We start from the raw sequence: 22,488 nt of genomic DNA on the forward strand, positions 1-22,488 counted from the left end.
AGGTAAAATACCAAGATAAAATACCTCGGTAAAATACCCAGGTAAAATACCTTGGTAAAATACCCCGGTAAAATACCCAGGTAAAATATCCTGGTAAAATACCCCAGTAAAATACCCAGGTAAAATACCGAGATAAAATACCCAGGTAAAATACCCAGGTAAAATACCCCGGTAAAATATCCCGGTAAAATACCCAGGTAAAATACCCAGGTAAAATATCCCGGTAAAATACCCCAGTAAAATACCCAGGTAAAATACCCCGGTAAAATACCCGGTAAAATGCCAAGATAAAATACCAAGATAAAATACCCCGGTAAAATACCCAGGTAAAATACCAAGATAAAATACCCCATAAAATACCAAGATAAAATACCCAGGTAAAATACCAAGATAAAATACCCCCATAAAATACCAAGATAAAATACCCCGGTAAAATACCAAGATAAAATGCCTGGTAAAATACCCCGGAAAAATACCAAGATAAAATACCCGGTAAAATACCCAGGTAAAATACCAAGATAAAATGCCCCCATAAAATACCAAGATAAAATACCCCGGTAAAATACCCAGGTAAAATACCAAGATAAAATACCCGCTAAAATACCAAGATAAAATACCTCGGTAAAATACCCAGGTAAAATACCTTGGTAAAATACCCCGGTAAAATACCCAGGTAAAATATCCTGGTAAAATACCCCAGTAAAATACCCAGGTAAAATACCGAGATAAAATACCCAGGTAAAATACCCAGGTAAAATACCCCGGTAAAATATCCCGGTAAAATACCCAGGTAAAATACCCAGGTAAAATATCCCGGTAAAATACCCAGGTAAAATACCCCGGTAAAATACCCGGTAAAATACCAAGATAAAATACCCCGGTAAAATACCAAGATAAAATACCCGGTAAAATACCCCGGTAAAATACCAAGAAAAATACCCAGTAAAATACCCAGGTAAAATACCAAGATAAAATACCCCATAAAATACCAAGATAAAATACCCCGGTAAAATACCCCGGTAAAATACCAAGATAAAATACCCGCTAAAATACAAAGATAAAACACCCCGGTAAAATACCCAGGTAAAATACCCCGGTAAAATACCAAGATAAAATACCCAGGTAAAATACCCCGGTAAAATACCCCGGTAAAATGCCAAGATAAAATACCCCGGTAAAATACCCCGGTAAAATACCCGGTAAAATACCAAGATAAAATACCCAGGTAAAGTACCCGGTAAAATACCAAGATAAAATACACCGGTAAAATACCCCGGTAAAATACCAAGATAAAATACCCAGGTAAAATACCCCGGTAAAATACCCAGGTAAAATACCAAGATAATATACCCCGGTAAAATACCAAGATTAAATACCCCGGTAAAATACCAAGATAAAATACCCCGGTAAAATATCAAGATAATATACCCCAGTAAAATACCCCAGTAAAATACCCAGGTAAAATATCCCGGTAAAATACCCAGGTAAAATATCCTGGTAAAATACCCCAGTAAAATACCCAGGTAAAATACCGAGATAAAATACCCAGGTAAAATACCCATGTAAAATACCCCGGTAAAATATCCCGGTAAAATACCCAGGTAAAATATCCCGGTAAAATACCCCAGTAAAATACCGAGATAAAATACCCAGTTAAAATACCAAGGTAAAATACCCATGTAAAATACCAAGATAAAATACCCCAGTAAAATACCAAGATAAAATACCCCGGTAAAATACCCCGGTAAAATACCCAGGTAAAATACCAAGATAAAATACCCCGGTAAAATACCCAGGTAAAATACCCAGGTAAAATACCAAGATAAAATACCCCGGTAAAATACCAAGGTAAAATACCCAGGTAAAATACCCAGGTAAAATACCAAGATAAAATACCCCAGTAAAATACCAAGATAAAATACCCCGGTAAAATACCCAGGTAAAATACCAAGATAAAATACCCAGGTAAAATACCCCGGTAAAATACCAAGATAAAATACCCAGGTAAAATACCCAGGTAAAATACCCGGTAAAATACCCAGGTAAAATACCCAGGTAAAATACCCGGTAAAATGCCAAGATAAAATACCAAGATAAAATACCCCGGTAAAATACCCAGGTAAAATACCAAGATAAAATACCCCAGTAAAATACCAAGGTAAAATACCCAGGTAAAATACCAAGATAAAATACCCCAGTAAAATACCAAGATAAAATACCCAGGTAAAATACCCAGGTAAAATACCCGGTAAAATACCCAGGTAAAATACCCGGTAAAATGCCAAGATAAAATACCAAGATAAAATACCCCGGTAAAATACCCAGGTAAAATACCCAGGTAAAATACCAAGATAAAATACCCCAGTAAAATACCAAGATAAAATACCAAGATAAAATACCCCGGTAAAATACACAGGTAAAATACCAAGATAAAATACCCAGGTAAAATACCTGGTAAAATACCCCGGTAAAATACCCAGGTAAAATACCCCGGTAAAATACCAAGATAAAATACCCCGGTAAAATATCAAGATAAAATACCACGGTAAAATACCAAGATAATATACCCCGGTAAAATACCCCAGGTAAAATACCCAGGTAAAATACCCCGGTAAAATATCCCGGTAAAATACCCAGGTAAAATACCCAGGTAAAATATCCCGGTAAAATACCCCGGTAAAATACCGAGATAAAATACCCAGGTAAAATACCCAGGTAAAATACCGAGATAAAATACCCAGGTAAAATACCCAGGTAAAATACCGAGATAAAATACCCAGGTAAAATACCCTGGTAAAATACCCAGGTAAAATACCAAGATAAAATACCCCGGTAAAATACCACGGTAAAATACCCAGGTAAAATACCAAGATAAAATACCCCGGTAAAATACCAAGGTAAAATACCCAGGTAAAATACCAAGATAAAATACCCCAGTAAAATACCAAGATAAAATACCCCGGTAAAATACCCAGGTAAAATACCAAGATAAAATACCCAGGTAAAATACCCCGGTAAAATACCAAGATAAAATACCCAGGTAAAATACCCAGGTAAAATACCCGGTAAAATACCCAGGTAAAATACCCAGGTAAAATACCCGGTAAAATGCCAAGATAAAATACCCGGTAAAATACCCCGGTAAAATACCAAGATAAAATACCTCGGTAAAATACCCAGGTAAAATACCCAGGTAAAATACCCCGGTAACTCTCCGATTCCAGAAAAGAGAGAGATTGATAAAGCAGGAACTTAGGGCCATTGGGAAATCACGGGAATCATTATTAAGCTGGTGGCAGTAGATTATTTAGAAAACGATCATGTGTTTGGGCAGACCTAACATGACTTGTGGAAGGGAAGTCGTGTTTTAACTAATTTATGATTTTGAGCACATAGAGTCATAGATTCATAGAGATGTACAGCATGGAAACAGACCCTTCGGTCTAACCCGTCCATGCCGACCAGATATCCCAACCCAATCTAGTCCCACCTGCCAGCACTCGGCCCATATCCCTCCAAACCCTTCCTATTCATATACCCATCCAAATGCCACTTAAATGTTGCAATTGTACCAGCCTCCACCACATCCTCTGGCAGCCCATTCCATACACGTACCACCCTCTGTGTGAAAACGTTGCCCTTTAGGTCTCTTTTATATCTTTCCCCTCTCACCCTAAACCTATGCCCTCTAGTTCTGGACTTCCCAACCCCAGGGAAAAGACTTTGTCTATTTACCCTATCCATGCCCCTCATAATTTTATAAACCTCTATAAGGTCACCCCTCAGCCTCCGACACTCCAGGGAAAACAGCCCCAGCCTGTTCAGCCTCTCCCTGTAGTTCAGATCCTCCAAGCCTGGCAACATCCTTGTAAATCTTTTCTGAACCCTTTCAAGTTTCACAACGTCTTTCCGATAGGAAGGAGACCAGAATTGCACTCAATATTCTAACAGTGGCCTAACCAATGTCCTGTACAGCCACAACATGACTTCCCAACTCCTATACTCAATACTCTGACCAATAAAGGAAAGCATACCAAATGCCTTCTTCACTATCCTATCTACATGCGACTCCACTTTCAAGGAGCTATGAACCTGCACTCCAAGGTCTCTTTGTTCAGCAACACTCCCTAGGATCTTACCATTAAGTGTACAAGTCCTGCTAAGATTTGCTTTCCCAAAATGCAGCACCTCGCATTTATCTGAATTAAACTCCATCTGCCACTCCCCTTTGTTGGGGGAGCTGATGAGCAACAGTCTGATGGCCCTGTCCCTGAATTAGTCTGGAACCTGCAGCTTCCCTAGCCAAGCTCTTCTCGTACTGAGACAACACTGGCACCTGCCCGACAAGGTGGAAAACACCACAGGTATGTCCAATCCTCAGAATGAAGGCCAAACCCAATCCAGCTAATGAGCATCCTATCAGTCTACTCTCTGTCATCCATAAAGTACCAGCATTGCTGTCAAACAACATTCACTGATCAATAATCTCCTTATCAATAACTCCATTCGGCTTCTCTTAGTTAACTGCTCCTGTTCCAGCTTTGGCCAAAACACCGTGGTGACAAGAGTAGGTCAGAGGCTGGGAATCCTGCAGTGAGTAACTCCCCTCCTGACTCTCCCACCATCGGGGTCAGAGGCTGGGAATCCTGCAGCGAGTAACTCTCCTCCTGACTCTCCCCCCATCGGGTCAGAGGCTGGGAATCCTGCAGCGAGTAACTCCCCTCCTGACTCTCCCCCCCAAAGCCCTGTCCCACCATCAGGGTCAGAGGCTGGGAATCCTGCAGCGAGTAACTCTCCTCCTGACTCTCCCACCATCGGGGTCAGAGGCTGGGAATCCTGCAGCAAGTAACTCCCCTCCTGACTCTCCCACCATCGGGGTCAGAGGCTGGGAATCCTGCAGCAAGTAACTCCCCTCCTGACTCTCCCACCATCGGGTCAGAGGCTGGGAATCCTGCAGCAAGTAACTCCCCTCCTGACTCTCCCCCCATCGGGTCAGAGGCTGGGAATCCTGCAGCGAGTAACTCCCCTCCTGACTCTCCCACCATCGGGGTCAGAGACTGGGAATCCTGCAGCGAGTAACTCCCCTCCTGACTCTCCCACCATCGGGGTCAGAGACTGGGAATCCTGCAGCGAGTAACTCCCCTCCTGACTCTCCCACCATCGGGTCAGAGGCTGGGAATCCTGCAGCGAGTAACTCCCCTCCTGACTCTCCCACCATCGGGTCAGAGGCTGGGAATCCTGCAGCGAGTAACTCCCCTCCTGACCCTCCCACCATCGGGGTCAGAGACTGGGAATCCTGCAGCGAGTAACTTCCCTCCTGACTCCCCAAAGCCCTGTCCACTATCCACAAGGGACAGGTCCGGAGTGTGATGGAACACTCCACAGTTGCCTGGATGGGGGCAGCTCCAACATCACTCAGGAAGCTCGAACACCATCCAGGACAAAGCCTTCCCATTTGATTGGCTCCACATGCACCATCCTGACTTGGAAATACTCCATCAGCGTCACAGGGTCTAAATCCTGGTGTTCCCATCCCTCAGGGCACTGGGGGTTCAGTGGTTCATGAGGGGCAGCTCAATCTCACCGTCATTCACAAAGTTAAACATCACACAGCACCAGCTTACAGTGCGACAGGTTTACCTGGTTAAAGATCACACAGCACCAGGTTACAGTGCGACAGGTTTACCTGGTTAAACATCACAGCACCAGGTTACAGTGCGACAGGTTTACCTGGTTAAACATCACACAGCACCAGGTTACAGTGCAACAGGTTTACTTGGTTAAAGATCACACAGCACCAACTTACAGTCCCTCATATTTACTTGGTAAAAAATCACTCAGCAGCTTACAGTCTGACAGGTTTACTTGATTAAAGATCACTCAACACCAGGTTATAGTCTGACAGGTTTACCTGGTTAAACATCACACAGCACCAGGTTACAGTCCAACAGGTTTACTTGGTTAAAGATCACACAACACCAGGTTATAGTCCAACAGGTTTACTTGGTTAACAATCACTCACCAGCTTACAGTCCGACAGGTTTACTTGGTTAAAGATCACTCAACACCAGGTTACAGTCCGACAGGTTTACTTTGTTAAAGATCCAACAGCACCAGGTTACATTCAACACATTTACTTGGTTAAAAATCACACAGCTCCAACCTATAGTCTGACAGGTTTATTTGGTTCAAAATCACTCAACACCAGGTTACAGTCCGACAGGTTTCCTTGGTTAATAATCACTCACCAGTTTACAGTCTGGCAGGTTTACTGGGTTAAAGATCACACAACACCAGGTTACAGTCTGACAGGTTTAGATTACATTAGATTCTCTACAGTACGGAAACAGGCCCTTCGGCCCAACAGCTGATAACCCCGGAGCGACCGTGCTGACAAGTTTATTTGGAAGCACTAACTTTCGGAGTGCTGCTCCTTCACTGGGTATCTGTGGGGCAGGATCACAGCAAACAGAATTTATCCCCAAAAATCATGTGCTGTAAACTCTGTATCAAGAGGGTGGTGCTGGTAAAGCACAGCAGGTCAGGCAGCATCTGAGGAGCAGGAGAATCGATGTTTCAGGCAAAAGCCCTTCATCAGGAATGAGGCGGGTGGGCCAAGGGGACTGAGAGATAAATGGGAGGGGCATGGGGCTGGGGGGAAGGCAGCTGAGAATACGACAGGTAGATGAAGGTGAGGGGGAAGGTGATAGGTTGGAGAGGAGGGTGGAGCAGATAGATGGGAAGGACGATTGGGCTCACCGACAATGAGGTTGGAGGCTGCGCATTGGAGATCCCCAGGGGGTGGTGGGGTTGTGTACGGTCTGGGGGATGGTGCTGTGGGTGGGAGATCCCCAGGGGGTGGTGGGGTTATGTACGGTCTGGGGGATGGTGCTGTGGGTGGGAGATCCCCAGGGGTGGGGAGTTTGTGTACGGTCTGGGGGGTGGTGCTGTGGGTGGGAGATCCCCAGGGGGTGGTGGGGTTATGTACGGTCTGGGGGATGGTGCTGTTGGTGGGAGATCCCCAGGGGTGGGGAGTTTGTGTACGGTCTGGGGGATGGTGCTGTGGGTGGGAGATCCCCAGGGGGTAGTGGGGTTGTGTACGGTCTGGGGGATGGTGCTGTGGGTGGGAGATCCCCGGGGGTGGGGTTATGTACGGCCTGGGGGAAGGTGCTGTGGGTGGGAGATCCCCAGGGGGTGGTGGGGTTGTGTACGGTCTGGGGGATGGTGCTGTGGGTGGGAGATCCCCGGGGGTGGGGTTGTGTACGATCTGGGGGATGGTGCTGTGGGTGGGAGATCCCCAGGGGTGGTGGGGTTGTGTACGGTCTGGGGGATGATGGTTCTGTGATGGGAGGTTGTGGTCATGGTTGAGGGGGGCAGGAGGAGGAGGTGTCTGTGTGTTGGCGTCTGGGATCAAGGTGGATTCACTAGTTTCCTCAGTTCCCCTCCCCCCACCACATCCCGGTCCCAAGCCTCCAACTCGGCACCGCCCTCCTGACCTGTCCATCCCCTTTCCCACCTATCTACTCCACCCTCCTCTCTGACCTATCACCTTTCCTCTCACCTCCATCCACCCATCACATTCTCAGCTGCCTTTCCCTCCAGCCCCACCCCCCGTCCCATATATCTCTCAGTCCCCCTGACCCACAAGCCTCATTCCTGATGAAGAGCTTATGACTGAAACGTTGATTCTCCTGTCCCTCGGATGCTGCCAGACCTGTTGTGCTTTCCCAGCACCACACTAATCTAGACTCTGATCTCCAGCATCTGCAGACCTCACTGTCTCCTCGCTACAAACTCTGTGTCCGATGGTCCTACCCCACTGGTCACCTGACCAAGGAGCGACGCATCGAAGCTAATGCTTCCAGTTAAACCTGTTGGACTATAACCTGGTGTTGTGTGATTTGTAACTTTGTCCACCCCAGTCCAACACCGGCATCTCCACATCATTCACAAGGGGCAACTAGGGATGGGGAACCATTGCTGAGCCCAACCATGACACCCACACCCCGTGAAAAGACAATTGTGCCAGTTTTATGAAAGAAGGGGCACTGCAGAAGAAAGCAAACGCAATAATGATCACACCATCAGTGCCTGTGTTCTGCTGACATTGGGTCCTGCTTCAAAGTGGAAGGATCTCGGTGTGTTTTTGGGATATCTGTGCTCCACAGGCAGAGCCCAGCTCGTTCTCATCAGGACTGTTCTAAAAGTCGGTCACCTATAAAGAGGACACCAACCTCACACTGACAGCTCTGAGTCAGCCCTGTTTGAAAGAAGTTGTTGATGTTGGAATCGGATATATTTGGGGAATAGGTCTCACTTCCTCGGAGATTATGCAACCCCGTTGACTGGTCAAAGGTAAGTCACTATCAATTAACCACACTGAGGTTGTGTGCGGTCTGGGGGATACCTGCCTGTCGATAACAAGATGCCAACCCAGGAAGTGACATTAGTTGGTAAGAGTCTTGTAGGTCACGGGAAGGGTTCCTTAAACCTGCGGAATGTAAACTCGACCAGAAGTGGAAGGGCAAATTGCAATTCTCGGAGCTGTTTCACATATTCCAGCGAGGAGACCAGTTGTTGGGTAATGAGGGGGATCCCATGCACGTTATTTTTTTTCACAGAGAGTGGAAGATTCTGGAATACAATTCGGAAACAGAATCGGAGCACTTGTAGCATTTTGCTTTCAATGAAATATCATTGTGTTCTAGAGCCCCTGCAACACAGCCCTGCCTTTCAGCCCATCATGTCCCCACCAGCTCTTTGAAGATCAGCCATCGGACAGTGTTAATGATCAATCGGAAATAAATGACACAGATGAGTTTAATCCAATCATTGTATGAGAAACAGATCACAGCAACATTGTGTGGGGGGGGGGGTAGGTGAGACCCCCAGATATTCCCCCCCCCAAGCCATGGGAGGGGTCTTGGGGAACACAGCCCTTAGACTGAAATGGGGAAATTATATAATGACATAAACACAAGAAATCCAAGTGAATAAACAGAAATGTTCTCGAACCTTCCCTTGGCATTGATTCTCATTCCAATCATTAGACTGATGTACTGACCGTGAAATCTTTAAAAAAAAATCTGCTCTCACCAAAAAAGGTCAAGGTTTACAACACGAACTGTCAGGATGAGCTGAGTTTTAATGAATTTACTTTCAAATGCTCAGACTCTCTCATTAAACCATCCTGCAGCCACCTGGGAGTCGGTCTCTCGAACCCAGCCCCAGCTCACCTCGCCCCCCCCACCCGCCCACCTCGCCCCCCCCCCCCCCGCCCACCTCGCCCCCCCCCGCCCCACTATGTTTTTTTTCCCTTTTATTTACGACGTCTCCTGACCAACCTGCTCAGAAATATTCATATACAGCTCTGGAGCAGCTGGGCGTTGAACATAACCCTCCTGGTCCAGGGGCACGGACACTACCACCGTGCCACAAGAGGATTCCCACTTCTTGTCATGTTTGCCAGCTGCAGAGACAACCTGGCTCGGTGGGTAATGCATCACCTCTGGCCAGGGAGGTTTGCATCCTCCTTCACAAACCTTAAGCATGTTGTGTAGCTGTGACCCCCCGTGTAGTGACTGGGGACAGCTCCACTGTTGGAGGGGTGGAACAAGGACTGGGGCAGATGAAACCCTGTCAGATCCCACAGGGGATCGACAACATCCCATGACCACGATTGCTCTCTTCTGCTCCTGAAACAACCTCAATCGACATCACTTCAACTCACTGACTGGAACCACAAACAACTTGCTGCACAAAGGTCGGCTGCTGCAGTTTTTACTTCTCACTGAGCATCACAGTCACTCCCACAGGGTCCAGCAGGACCTCCCAGTCACTCCCACAGGGTCCAGCAGGACCTCTCAGTCACTCCCACAGGGTCCAGCAGGACCTCCCAGTCACTCCCACAGGGTGCAGCAGGATCTCTCAGTCACTCCCACAGGGTCCAGCGGGACCTCCCAGCCACTCCCACAGGGTGCGGCAGGACCTCCCAGTCACTCCCGCAGGGTCCAGCAGGACCTCCCAGCCACTCCCACAGGGTCCAGCAGGACCTCCCAGCCACTCCCACAGGGTCCAGCAGGACCTCCCAGTCCATTTCAATTCCCCTTCCTGCTCCCTTTCTGACATGACCATTCTTGGCTTCCTCCATTTCCAGAATGAACCACAGCTCCTATTGGAAGGACAGCACCTACAGCCCGAAGGACTCAACATTGAGCTCTCCATCCCCGTCCCCTGACTATCACACAGTCACAGAGGCACACAGTCAGACAGCATGGAAACAGACCCTTCGGCCCAACCAGTCCATGCTGACCCTAATCCCAAACTAAACTGGTCCCGGCTGTTTGCTCCTGGCCCCTAACCCTCCATACCTTTCCTGGTCGTGCACTTATCCCAATGTCTGTGAAATGTTGCACCCAGACCCACCACTTCCTGAGGAAGTTCATTTCCCAGGAAAACTCCCTCTGTGTAAGGGAATACCCCTCATGTCTTTTGAAATCTCTCTGCTCTCAGCTTAAAGATGTGCGCTGTGGTCCTAAAATCCCCCATCCTCGCGAAGACAGCGACTATCCCCCTGACAACCATTGAGATCCTGAGATTATGGCAGGTGTAATAGAAATATAAGTCATTATAAAGTCATTTATAAATGCAAATATCAGGCTATAAATTTGACTAAATATCAATTGTGATAATAACAGGAGAACAACGCTAACCGAGGTGAGGGCTTGTTGGAGGAAATGCAGTTTCTGAGCGTGCTCCTTGACTGGAACCAGTTTCTGTTTTGAAGGTAAAAGTTGGAGCAAAAGAAACTGACCACCATCGAAGAGAAAGATCCTCACGGTTTTAATAAAAATACACATCACTGACCCACCGACGGTGCTAATACACAGGCAAAGCAGACATCCTGCACCAGAGACTCACAGCAATTTCCAAACTGCAGCATTCAGAGGCAGCCACAGTCCTGGAAATAAACCCGGCACATTCCCATCAGAAATCTCCGCCAGTCACAAACAACACAGTCATAATCAAAATACTGATGACAGCACTGTCGCTGGGATAATGAGGGGAATGGTGGCAGCTTACTGACGCTCAGCAAGATCCCAAAACCAGCACTGTGACAAATGTGCAGGTTTGGTGCTGTGTTAAATGGCCCTGATTTATCACGACCTGATCGTGATACTGCGGCTGACAGGGAACACGATCCCAGCTCCACCAGCATCAACCACATCCTGAGCAGACACAAACCCAAATGGTCACAACATCCAAACATCTGGCAGCTAGCCCAGGATTGGATTTCTCCCATTCCCCATGCCTGCAGCTCCCTCAACAATGAACAGGAATTATTACAGCCACCCTAACATAACAGCTCAGCAACTCACCCATCTCAGCAACAACTTGCATTCATGTAGCCACTGAGAGAGTACATGAACTGCCAATGCTGAGGGAGTGCCGCACTGTCGGAGGGTCAGTACTGAGGGAGTGGGCACTGTCAGAGGGTCAGAGCTGGGGGAGTGGGCACTGTCAGAGGGTCAGAGCTGGGGTGTGAAATACTGGCAGAGGGTCAGTGCTGAGGGAGTGCCGCACTGTCGGAGGGTCAGTACTGAGGGAGTGCCGCACTGTCGGAGGATCAGTACTGAGGGAGTGGGCACTGTCGGAGGGTCAGTGCTAGGGGAGTGCTGCACTGTCAGAGGGTCAGTGCAGGGAGAGTGCCGCACTGTCAAAGGGTCAGTGCTGAGGGCGTGCCGCACTGTCGGAGGGTCAGCACTGAGGGAGTGCTGCACTGTCAGAGGGTCAGTGCTGAGGGAGTGCCGCGCTGTCGGGGGGTCAGAGCTGAGGGAGTGCCGCACTGTCAGAGGGTCAGTGCTGAGGGAATGACGCACTGTCGGAGGGTCAGTGCTGAGGGAGTGCCTCACTGTCGGGGGGGTCAGTGCTGAGGGAGTGCTGCACTGTCGGAGGGTCACTGCTGAGGGAGTGCCTCACTGTCAGAGGGTCAGTACTGAGGGAGTGCCGCACTGTCAGAGGGTCACTGCTGAGGGAGTGCCTCACTGTCAGAGGGTCAGTACTGAGGGAGTGCCTCACTGTCAGAGGGTCAGTACTGAGGGAGTGCCGCACTGTCAGAGGGTCAATACTGAGGGAGTGCCGCACTGTTGGGGGGGGTCAGTGCTGAGGGAGTGCCGCACTGTCAGAGGGTCAGTACTGAGGGAGTGCTGCACTGTCGGAGGGTCACTGCTGAGGGAGTGCCTCACTGTCAGAGGGTCAGTACTGAGGGAGTGCCGCACTGTCAGAGGGTCAATACTAAGGGAGTGCCGCACTGTTGGGGGGTCAGTGCTGAGGGAGTGCCGCACTGTCAGAGGGTCAGTGCTGAGGGAGTGCCGCACTGTCGGAGGGTCAGTGCTGAGGGAGTGCCTCACTGTCGGGGGGGTCAGTGCTGAGGGAGTGCTGCACTGTCGGAGGGTCACTGCTGAGGGAGTGCCTCACTGTCAGAGGGTCAGTACTGAGGGAGTGCCGCACTGTCAGAGGGTCACTGCTGAGGGAGTGCCTCACTGTCAGAGGGTCAGTACTGAGGGAGTGCCTCACTGTCAGAGGGTCAGTACTGAGGGAGTGCCGCACTGTCAGAGGGTCAATACTGAGGGAGTGCCGCACTGTTGGGGGGTCAATGCTGAGGGAGTGCCGCACTGTCAGAGGGTCAGTACTGAGGGAGTGCTGCACTGTCGGAGGGTCACTGCTGAGGGAGTGCCTCACTGTCAGAGGGTCAGTACTGAGGGAGTGCCGCACTGTCAGAGGGTCAATACTGAGGGAGTGCCGCACTGTTGGGGGGTCAGTGCTGAGGGAGTGCCGCACTGTCAGAGGGTCAGTACTGAGGGAGTGCCGCACTGTCGGAGGGTCAGCGCTGAGGGAGTGCCGCACTGTCGGAGGGTCAGCGCTGAGGGAGTGCCGCATTGTCAGAGGGTCAGTGCTGAGGGAGTGCTGCACTGTTGGGGGGTCAGTGCTGAGGGAGTGCCTCACTGTCAGAGGGTCAGTACTGAGGGAGTGCCGCACTGTCAGAGGGTCACTGCTGAGGGAGTGCCTCACTGTCAGAGGGTCAGTACTGAGGGAGTGCCTCACTGTCAGAGGGTCAGTCCTGAGGGAGTGCCGCACTGTCAGAGGGTCAATACTGAGGGAGTGCCGCACTGTTGGGGGGTCAGTGCTGAGGGAGTGCCGCACTGTCAGAGGGTCAGTACTGAGGGAGTGCTGCACTGTCGGAGGGTCACTGCTGAGGGAGTGCCTCACTGTCAGAGGGTCAGTACTGAGGGAGTGCCGCACTGTCAGAGGGTCAATACTGAGGGAGTGCCGCACTGTTGGGGGGTCAGTGCTGAGGGAGTGCCGCACTGTCAGAGGGTCAGTACTGAGGGAGTGCCGCACTGTCGGAGGGTCAGCGCTGAGGGAGTGCCGCACTGTCGGAGGGTCAGCGCTGAGGGAGTGCCGCATTGTCAGAGGGTCAGTGCTGAGGGAGTGCTGCACTGTTGGGGGGTCAGTGCTGAGGGAGTGCCTCACTGTCAGAGGGTCAGTACTGAGGGAGTGCCGCACTGTCAGAGGGTCAATACTGAGGGAGTGCCGCACTGTTGGGGGGTCAGTGCTGAGGGAGTGCCGCACTGTTGGGGGGTCAGTGCTGAGGGAGTGCCACACTGTCGGAGGGTCAGTGCTGAGCGAGTGCCACACTGTCGGAAGGTCAGTGCTGAGGGAATGACGCACTGTCAGAGGGTCAGTACTGAGGGAGTGCCGCACTGTCAGAGGGTCAGTGCTGAGGGAATGATGCACTGTCAGAGGGTCAGTACTGAGGGAGTGCCGCACTGTCAGAGGGTCAGTGCTGAGGGAATGACGCACTGTCAGAGGGTCAGTGCTGAGGGAGTGCCGCACTGTCAGAGGGTCAGTGCTGAGGGAATGACGCACTGTCAGAGGGTCAGTACTGAGGGAGTGCCGCACTGTCAGAGGGTCAGTACTGAGGGAGTGCCGCACTGTCAGAGGGTCAGTACTGAGGGAGTGCCGCACTGCTTTCTGCACACAAACAGCTCTGACTGACAGGACTCTGTCATTGTCACTTGGAATGTGTGAGCGGGTGGGGCTATCTCTGGGGGGTGTGGGTCCCATGGGACTGTCTCTGGGGGTGTGTCTGGGGAGGGCGTGTCTCTGGGGTGAGGTTACTCTGAGGGTGAGTCCCGTGGGGTGTCTCTGGCCCCTGAGTTTCACACTCAGCCATTTGCCTGTGAATCCCCCGAGCAGCTGGGGGATGTGTCAGCCTTGGACAGTGATCAGAGACACTAGAGAGAGAGAGAGAGACAGACAGACAGACACAGAGAGAGAGAGAGAGAGAGAGAGAGACAGAGAGAGAGAGAGAGAGAGAGACAGACAGGCAGACACACAGAGAGAGAGAGAGAGAGAGACAGACAGGCAGACACAGAGAGAGAGAGAGAGAGAGAGAGACTGAGACATAGACAGAGAGACAGAGACACAGACAGAGAGACAGAGACATAGACAGAGAGACAGAGACACAGACAGAGAGACAGAGACATAGACAGAGAGACAGAGACACAGACAGAGAGACAGAGACACAGACAGAGACATAGACAGAGAGACAGAGTGCTGAGTGCAGGACCCTCGCTGAAACTCTCTCGGAGCCCGGTCCCTGCTGGGAATTCCTTCGGAATTTGCTGAAGTAGGAATGGACTCTGAGTCTGACCCTTGGCCCTGGGTGCTGCAGTACTGTGGAGGGGGGATGTGTTGGGGGGGGGGGGGGGGAGGTGATGTTGCCTGCCTGGTCTGGAGGTTGGGGGGAGCAGCTGCAGGAGGCTGAACATCACAAGCTATCCCCCCCCTCACCCCCACAATCCCCCTCCAAATCATTGCCATCACAACCCAGCAGAGAGCCTGCCCTGGGGGGGGGGGGGGGGTGAGGGGGTCCATGCTGCAGTTTGTCCTGCACTGTACACTATCACTGACATCACAAGCCCAGCAGCTCCCATTCCTGGTTGGTTTCAGAGCTGGATTGAAACTGCCAGGTACAAGTTCCATTGTCAAAGCCGTCCCCCCACCCCGAGCCCTGGCCATTCCCTGAGCCTTGCTGCTACTTTAAAACAGAGAGAGCTTTCATTTTCGCCAACTTCACAGCTGGGGTGAGATTTTATTTACAACAATCAGTGACTGAAATCTTTAACCTTCCACCAGCAGGAGGCAGTGTCCAGAGGCTCTGCGATGTGTATGTGCTTGAGAGAGTGTGTGTGTCTGTGAGTGTCTGTGAGAGAGAGTGTGTCTGTATGTGTCTCTGTGAGAGTGTGTGTGAGAGTGAGTGTGTGTGTGTGTCTGTGAGAGAGTGTGTGTGTATGTGTGAGTGAGTGTGTTTGAGAGAGTGTGTTTGTGAGAGAGAGTGTGTGTGTCTGTGTGTGTCTCTGTAAGAGTGTGTGTGAGACTGAGTGTGTGTGTGTCTGTGAGTGTGTGTGTGAGAGAGAGTGTGTGTGAGAGAGAGAGTGTGTGTGTGAGAGTGTGTGTGTCTGTGTGTGTCTCTGTAAGAGTGTGTGTGAGACTGAGTGTGTGTGTGTCTGTGAGAGTGTGTGTGTGAGAGTGTGTGTCATAGAGTCATTGAGATGTACAGCATAGAAACAGACCTTTCAGTCCAACCCGTCCACGCTGACCAGATATCCCAACCCAATCTAGTCCCACCTGCCAGCACCCGGCCCATATCCCTCCAAACCCTTCCTATTCATATACCCATCCAAATGCCTCTTAAATGTTGCAATTGTACCAGCCTCCACCACTTCCTCTGGCAGCTCATTCCATACACGTACCACCCTCTGTGTGAAAAAGGTTGCCCCTTAGGTCTCTTTTATATCTTTCCCCTCTCACCCTAAACCTATGTCCCTCTAGTTCTGGACTCCCCAACCCCAGGGAAAAGACTTTGTCTATTTATCCTATCCATGCCCCTCATAATTTTGTAAACCTCTATAAGGTCACCCCTCAGCCTCCGATGCTCCAGGGAAAACAGCCCCAGCCTGTTCAGCCTCTCCCTGTAGCTCAGATCCTCCAACCCTGGCAACATCCTTGTAAATCTTTTCTGAACCCTTTCAAGTTTCACAACATCTTTCCGATAGGAAGGAGACCAGAATTGCACGCAATATTCCAACAGTGGCCTAACCAATGTCCTGTACAGCCGCATCATGACCTCCCAACTCCTGTACTCAATACTCTGACCAATAAAGGAAAGCATACCAAACACCTTCTTCACTATCCTATCTACCTGCGACTCCACTTTCAAGGAGCTATGAACCTGCACTCCAAGGTCTCTTTGTTCAGCAACACTCCCTAAGACCTTCCCATTAAGTGTATAAGTCCTGCTTAGATTAGCTTTCCCAAAATGCAGCACCTCACATTTATCTGAATTAAACTCCATCTGCCAGTTCACAGCCCATTGGCCCATCTGGTCCAGATCCTGTTGTAATCTGAGGTAACCCTCTTCGCTGTCCACTACACCTCCAATTTTGGTGTCATCTGCAAACTTACTAACTGTACCTCTTATGCTCGCATCCAAATCATTTATATAAATGACAAAAAGTAGTGAACCCAGCACCGAACCTTGTGGCACTTCACTGGTCACAGGCCTCCAGTCTGAAAAACAACCCTCCACCACCCTCTGTCTTCTACCTTTGAGCCAGTTCTGTATCCAAATAGCTAGTTCTCCCTGTATTCCATGAGATCTAACCTTGCTAATCAGTCTCCCATGGGGAACCTTGTCGAACACCTTACTGAAGTCCACATAGATCACATCTACTGCTCTGCCCTCATCAATCTTCATTGTTACTTCCTCAAAAAACTCAATCTGTGTGTGTGTGTGTGTGTGTATAAGTGTGTGTTAGTGTGTGTGTGAATGAATGTGTGTGTGTGTGAGTGTGTGAGAATGTGTGTGCCTGTGTGTATGTCTGTGTGAGGGTGAGTGTGTGTGAGTGTGAGTGTGTATGAGAGAGTGTGTGTGTGAGAGAGTGTGTGTGTGAGTTTGTGTGTGAATGTGAATGAGTGTGTTTGTGTGAGTGTGTGCGTGTGTGTATGTCTGTATGTGTGTGTGTGACAGAGTGTATGTGTGAGAGTGTGTGTGTGTGAATGAGTGTGTGTGTGTGTGAATGAGTGCATGTGTGAATGAGTGTGTGTGTGAGTGTGAATGAGTGTGTGGGTGTGAATGAGTATGTGTGTGTATGAATGAGTGTGTGTGTGAATGAGTGTGTGTGTGAGTGTGAATGAATGTGTGTATGAATGTGTGTGTGAGTGTGAATGAGTGTGTGTGAGTGTGTGTGTGAATGAGTGTGTGTGTGAGTGTGAATGAGTATGTGTGTGTGAATGAGTGCGTGTGAGTGTGAATGTGTGTGAGTGTGAATGAGTGTGAGTGTGTGTGTGTGAGTGTGAATGAGTGTGTGTGTGTGAGTGTGTGTGAATGAGTGTGTATGAGTGTGTGTGAGTGTGTATATACAGAGCTGTCTATCTCCCTAACAGACTGACTGGTTTCTTCATGAGAGCAGGGGGATTACAGAGAGATCCATCCCCAGGTTCTAGGGGCCCACACAAACACCCAGGCACCGGAATCACCCTCACCCTAAAACCCAGACAACAACATTGACAAGGGGAGAGAGAGATGGAGAGAGAGAGAGAGAGAGAGCCCGAGATCCCTGAGCTGCATATAAAACACTGCAATGCCATTTACAAAAACAGAGGTTGGTTCTAATACCCACAGCGAGTACATTGCTGATTGTGGGATAAACAGCCCTACCTTAGTAATGAAGCGTTCCCAGTGTGTGTCGAATTCTAATCTGAGTTGTGTCCACCTAAAAACGATCCACTGCTCATCAGCAGACAGCTGTAACCAGATGCTGGCAAACTGCAGCTCCGTGAGATGCTCACTCCCTATTTGTCAGTTCCCCTGAAGCCAGGCAGAGTGTGAATTGACAAGGACACTCCGGAATACAATGGCCCAGCTCCAAGCCTGCTTCCCAACCTCTGCAATCTCTCCTCCCCCTTCGAACCGGGGTGTACTCCAGCAACCTCCCCCTCCCTGTATGCCAGTGTGCTGAGCCAAGAGCCTGTACATCAGGCAGTATCTCCCTCTCTCTCCCTCTCTCTCTCCCTCTGACAATGCCCACTGATACACAGCAACCAGATGCAGAACAGGCCATTCTCAGGTGGAGAATTACTATCTCAATGGGAGGATGTGACCATTCCGTTACCCTGGGCACCAGTCGGTACCCAGACACAGCCATGCCCGCCCTGTGTGAGCAGACACACCCCACTACCCCATTGTGGGGGCGGGGAAACCTCCACAGGGTTGCACATGCACACTCACACTCACTCACACTCACACACACTCACACAGACACAACACACACACACGCACACACACACACACACTCGCACACACACACTCACACTCACACACTCACTCACACACACTCACACAGACACAACACACACACACAGACACAACACACACACCCGCGCACACACTCACACTCACACACTCACACTCACACACACACACACTCACACACTCTCACACTCATTCACACACACACTCACACACACACTCACAGTCACACACACTCATTCACACGCACACTCACACACACTCATTCCACACACACACTCATTCACACACACACACTCATTCACACACACACATTCTCACACACACTCATTCACACACACACTTACACACACACAAACTCATTCACACACACAGACACATACACTCACACACACACTCACACACAGACATACACATTCACACACACACTCACACATGCACATACACACTCAAACACACATATTCACACACACACACTCACACGCACACATATGCACACTCACACACACTCTCACTCACACACACTCACACACACACACACACTCAGACACACACTCAGTCACACACTCACACACACACTCACACACTCACTCACTCACACTCACACCTACACTCACACACACACTCACGTGCTCACACACACTCACGCACACACTCACACGCCCAGACACAGTCACTCACACACATAATCACACACTCAGACAATCACACACACAAACTCTCTCACACACTCACACTCACACAAACACACACACAGACACACACATACAGACAATCACACATACACTCACACACTCACACACACACTCACACACAGACAAAAACTCACACACTCTCACACACCCACAGTCACACCCACACACACACACCCACACACTCACACACACAGACACACACATACAATCACACACATAGACAAACACATACACTCACACACACTCACTCTACACACTCAAACATACACTCACACACATTACACACACACACTCACACACACACTCAGGCACACACACACAAACACACACAGACACACACACATTCACACACACACAGTCACACAAACACACACACAGACACACATACACTCACACACTCACACACACACACTTACACACAAACACACACACACACTCTCACACACCCACACTCTACACACTCAAACATACACTCACACACACATTACACACACACTCACACACACACTCAGACACACACACACTCACACACAGACACACACACATTCACACACTCACACACACACACTCACACACACACAGACAAACACACATGCACTCTCACACTCACACACACAGACACACATACAGACAATCACACACATAGACAAACACACACACACTCACACACAGTCTCACACACACATTACACACACACACACACACTCAGACACACACACTCACACACACACTCACCCACACTCACACACACATTCACACACTCACCACACAGACACACACACACACACACACTCACACATGCTCTCTCACACACACGCTCTCTCACACACAGACTCTCACACACACACTCACACAATCACACACACACACACACACACTCACGCACAGACACACACACTCACCCACACTCACACGCACGTTCACACACATAGACAAACACACACACCCTCACGCACACTCTCACGCACACACACTCTACACACACACTCACACACATGCATTACACACACACTCACGCGTACACTCACACACACACTCAGACACACACACTCACACACAGACACACACAGAGACACACACACTCACCCACACTCACACGCACGTTCACACACTCACACACAGACACACACACTCACACACTTACACACACGCTCTCTCACATACACACTCACACATACACTCACACACACTCACACACACACTCTCGCACACATACACACACACTCACACACACACTCATTCACACACACACTCACACGCACAAACACACACACACACTCACACACACAGTCACGTACACACTCACACACACACTCACATATACTCACACTCACACGCACACTCACGCACACACACTCACACACTCACATACAATCATACAAACACACACACACACTCACACACACACTCACACACTCACATTCACTCACACAAACACAAACACACACTCGCTCACACATTCACACACTCACTCACTCACACACTCACACCTACACTCACACTCATACTCATGAGCTCACACACAGACACTCATACACACACACACACATACACACACACTCACACACATGGACACACACTCAGACAATCACACACACAGACACACACACACTCACACACCCAGAGACAGTCACTCACACACACACTCACACACACTCACACACACACTCTACACACACACTCACACACACACTCACATACACTCACACACGCTCTCTCACACACAGACTCACACATACACACATACTCACACACACATAAACACACACTCATTCACACACACACTCACACGCACAAACACTCACACACACACTCACATGCACACATTCACACACACACAATCTCACATTCACACACACTCACACGCACACAGTCACACACCCACACTCACACACACACACTCACATACACTCATACTCACACACACACACGCACATACACTCACACACACACACATGGACACACACTCAGACAATCACACACACTCAGAAAATCACACACACAGACACACACACACTCACACACCCAGACACAGTCACTCACACACACACTCTACACACACACTCACACACTCATACTCACACACATGCACACACTCACAATCATATACACACACACACACTCACACACACACACTCACACACACAAACCCACACACACACATGCTCGCATGCACACACACACACTCACACGCACACAGTCACACACCCACACTCACACAAACACACTCACATACACTCATACTCACACACACACACGCACATACACTCACACACTCACACACATGGACACACACTCAGACAATCACACACACTCAGAAAATCACACACACAGACACACACACACTCACACACCCAGACACAGTCACTCACACACACACTCTACACACACACTCACACATTCATACTCACACACATGCACACACTCACAATCATATACACACACACACACTCACACACACAAACCCACACACACACATGCTCACATGCACACACACATACTCACACACACACTCACATACACACACTTTCACACACACTCACACACTCACACACACTCACAGATACACACAATCACACACTCGCGCACACACTCATTCACACACACACACTCACACACACACTCATTCATACATTCACACTCATATACACACATGTTCACACACACACAGACAATCACACCCACAGACAAACACACACACACTCACACACACACTCACTCATACACACTCACCCACACACATACACATTCACACACACACACCCACACACGCACTCTACACACATACACACTCACACACATACAATCACATGCACACCCACACACACACGCTCACACACACACTCACACATGCACACACACACACTCTCACACACACACACTCACATACACTCATTACACACTCACACACACACACTCATTCACACACCCACTCACACACACATTCACATATACTTACACACACTCACATACACACACACATTCACGCACGCACATAGACTCACACACACACACACTCACATACACTCACACAAACTCACACACAAACACACACACACTCTCACACACATGGACACACACTCAGACAATCACACACACATACACACACACACTCACACATCCAAACACAGTCACTCACACACACTCACACACACACTCTACACACACACTCACACACGCACACACACATACTCACCCACACACTCACAGACACACACTCGCACACACACTCATTCACACACACACACTCACACACACATTCATTCATACGCTCACACTCATATACACACACATTCACATACACTCATGCACACACTCACAAACATACTCTCTCACACACACTCTAGTACACACAACACACACACACTCACACACTCACAAACTATCACACACACACACTCACACAATCACACACTC

The 22,488-nt window shown here is 49.4% G+C and overlaps 1 protein-coding gene across 12 annotated transcripts in view; it reads right to left on the reverse strand.

Moving 5' to 3' along the window:
- The window catches only part of rimbp2b (RIMS binding protein 2b), a 389,940-nt gene that overhangs the window by 304,381 nt on the left and 63,071 nt on the right, over positions 1-22,488 (reverse strand). Inside the window, exon 1 of one of the 12 annotated variants that reach the window (XM_072587663.1) lies at positions 17,786-17,910. The exons of the other annotated variants lie outside the window; for them this stretch is intronic. The gene's annotated coding sequence lies outside the window, so the exon portion shown is untranslated. Of the gene's footprint in view, positions 1-17,785; positions 17,911-22,488 lie in introns of those variants that run through there. 12 annotated transcript variants of the gene reach the window in all.

The sequence above is a fragment of the Chiloscyllium punctatum genome, chromosome 17, assembly GCF_047496795.1.
Source record: "Chiloscyllium punctatum isolate Juve2018m chromosome 17, sChiPun1.3, whole genome shotgun sequence".
NCBI lineage: Eukaryota > Metazoa > Chordata > Chondrichthyes > Orectolobiformes > Hemiscylliidae > Chiloscyllium > Chiloscyllium punctatum.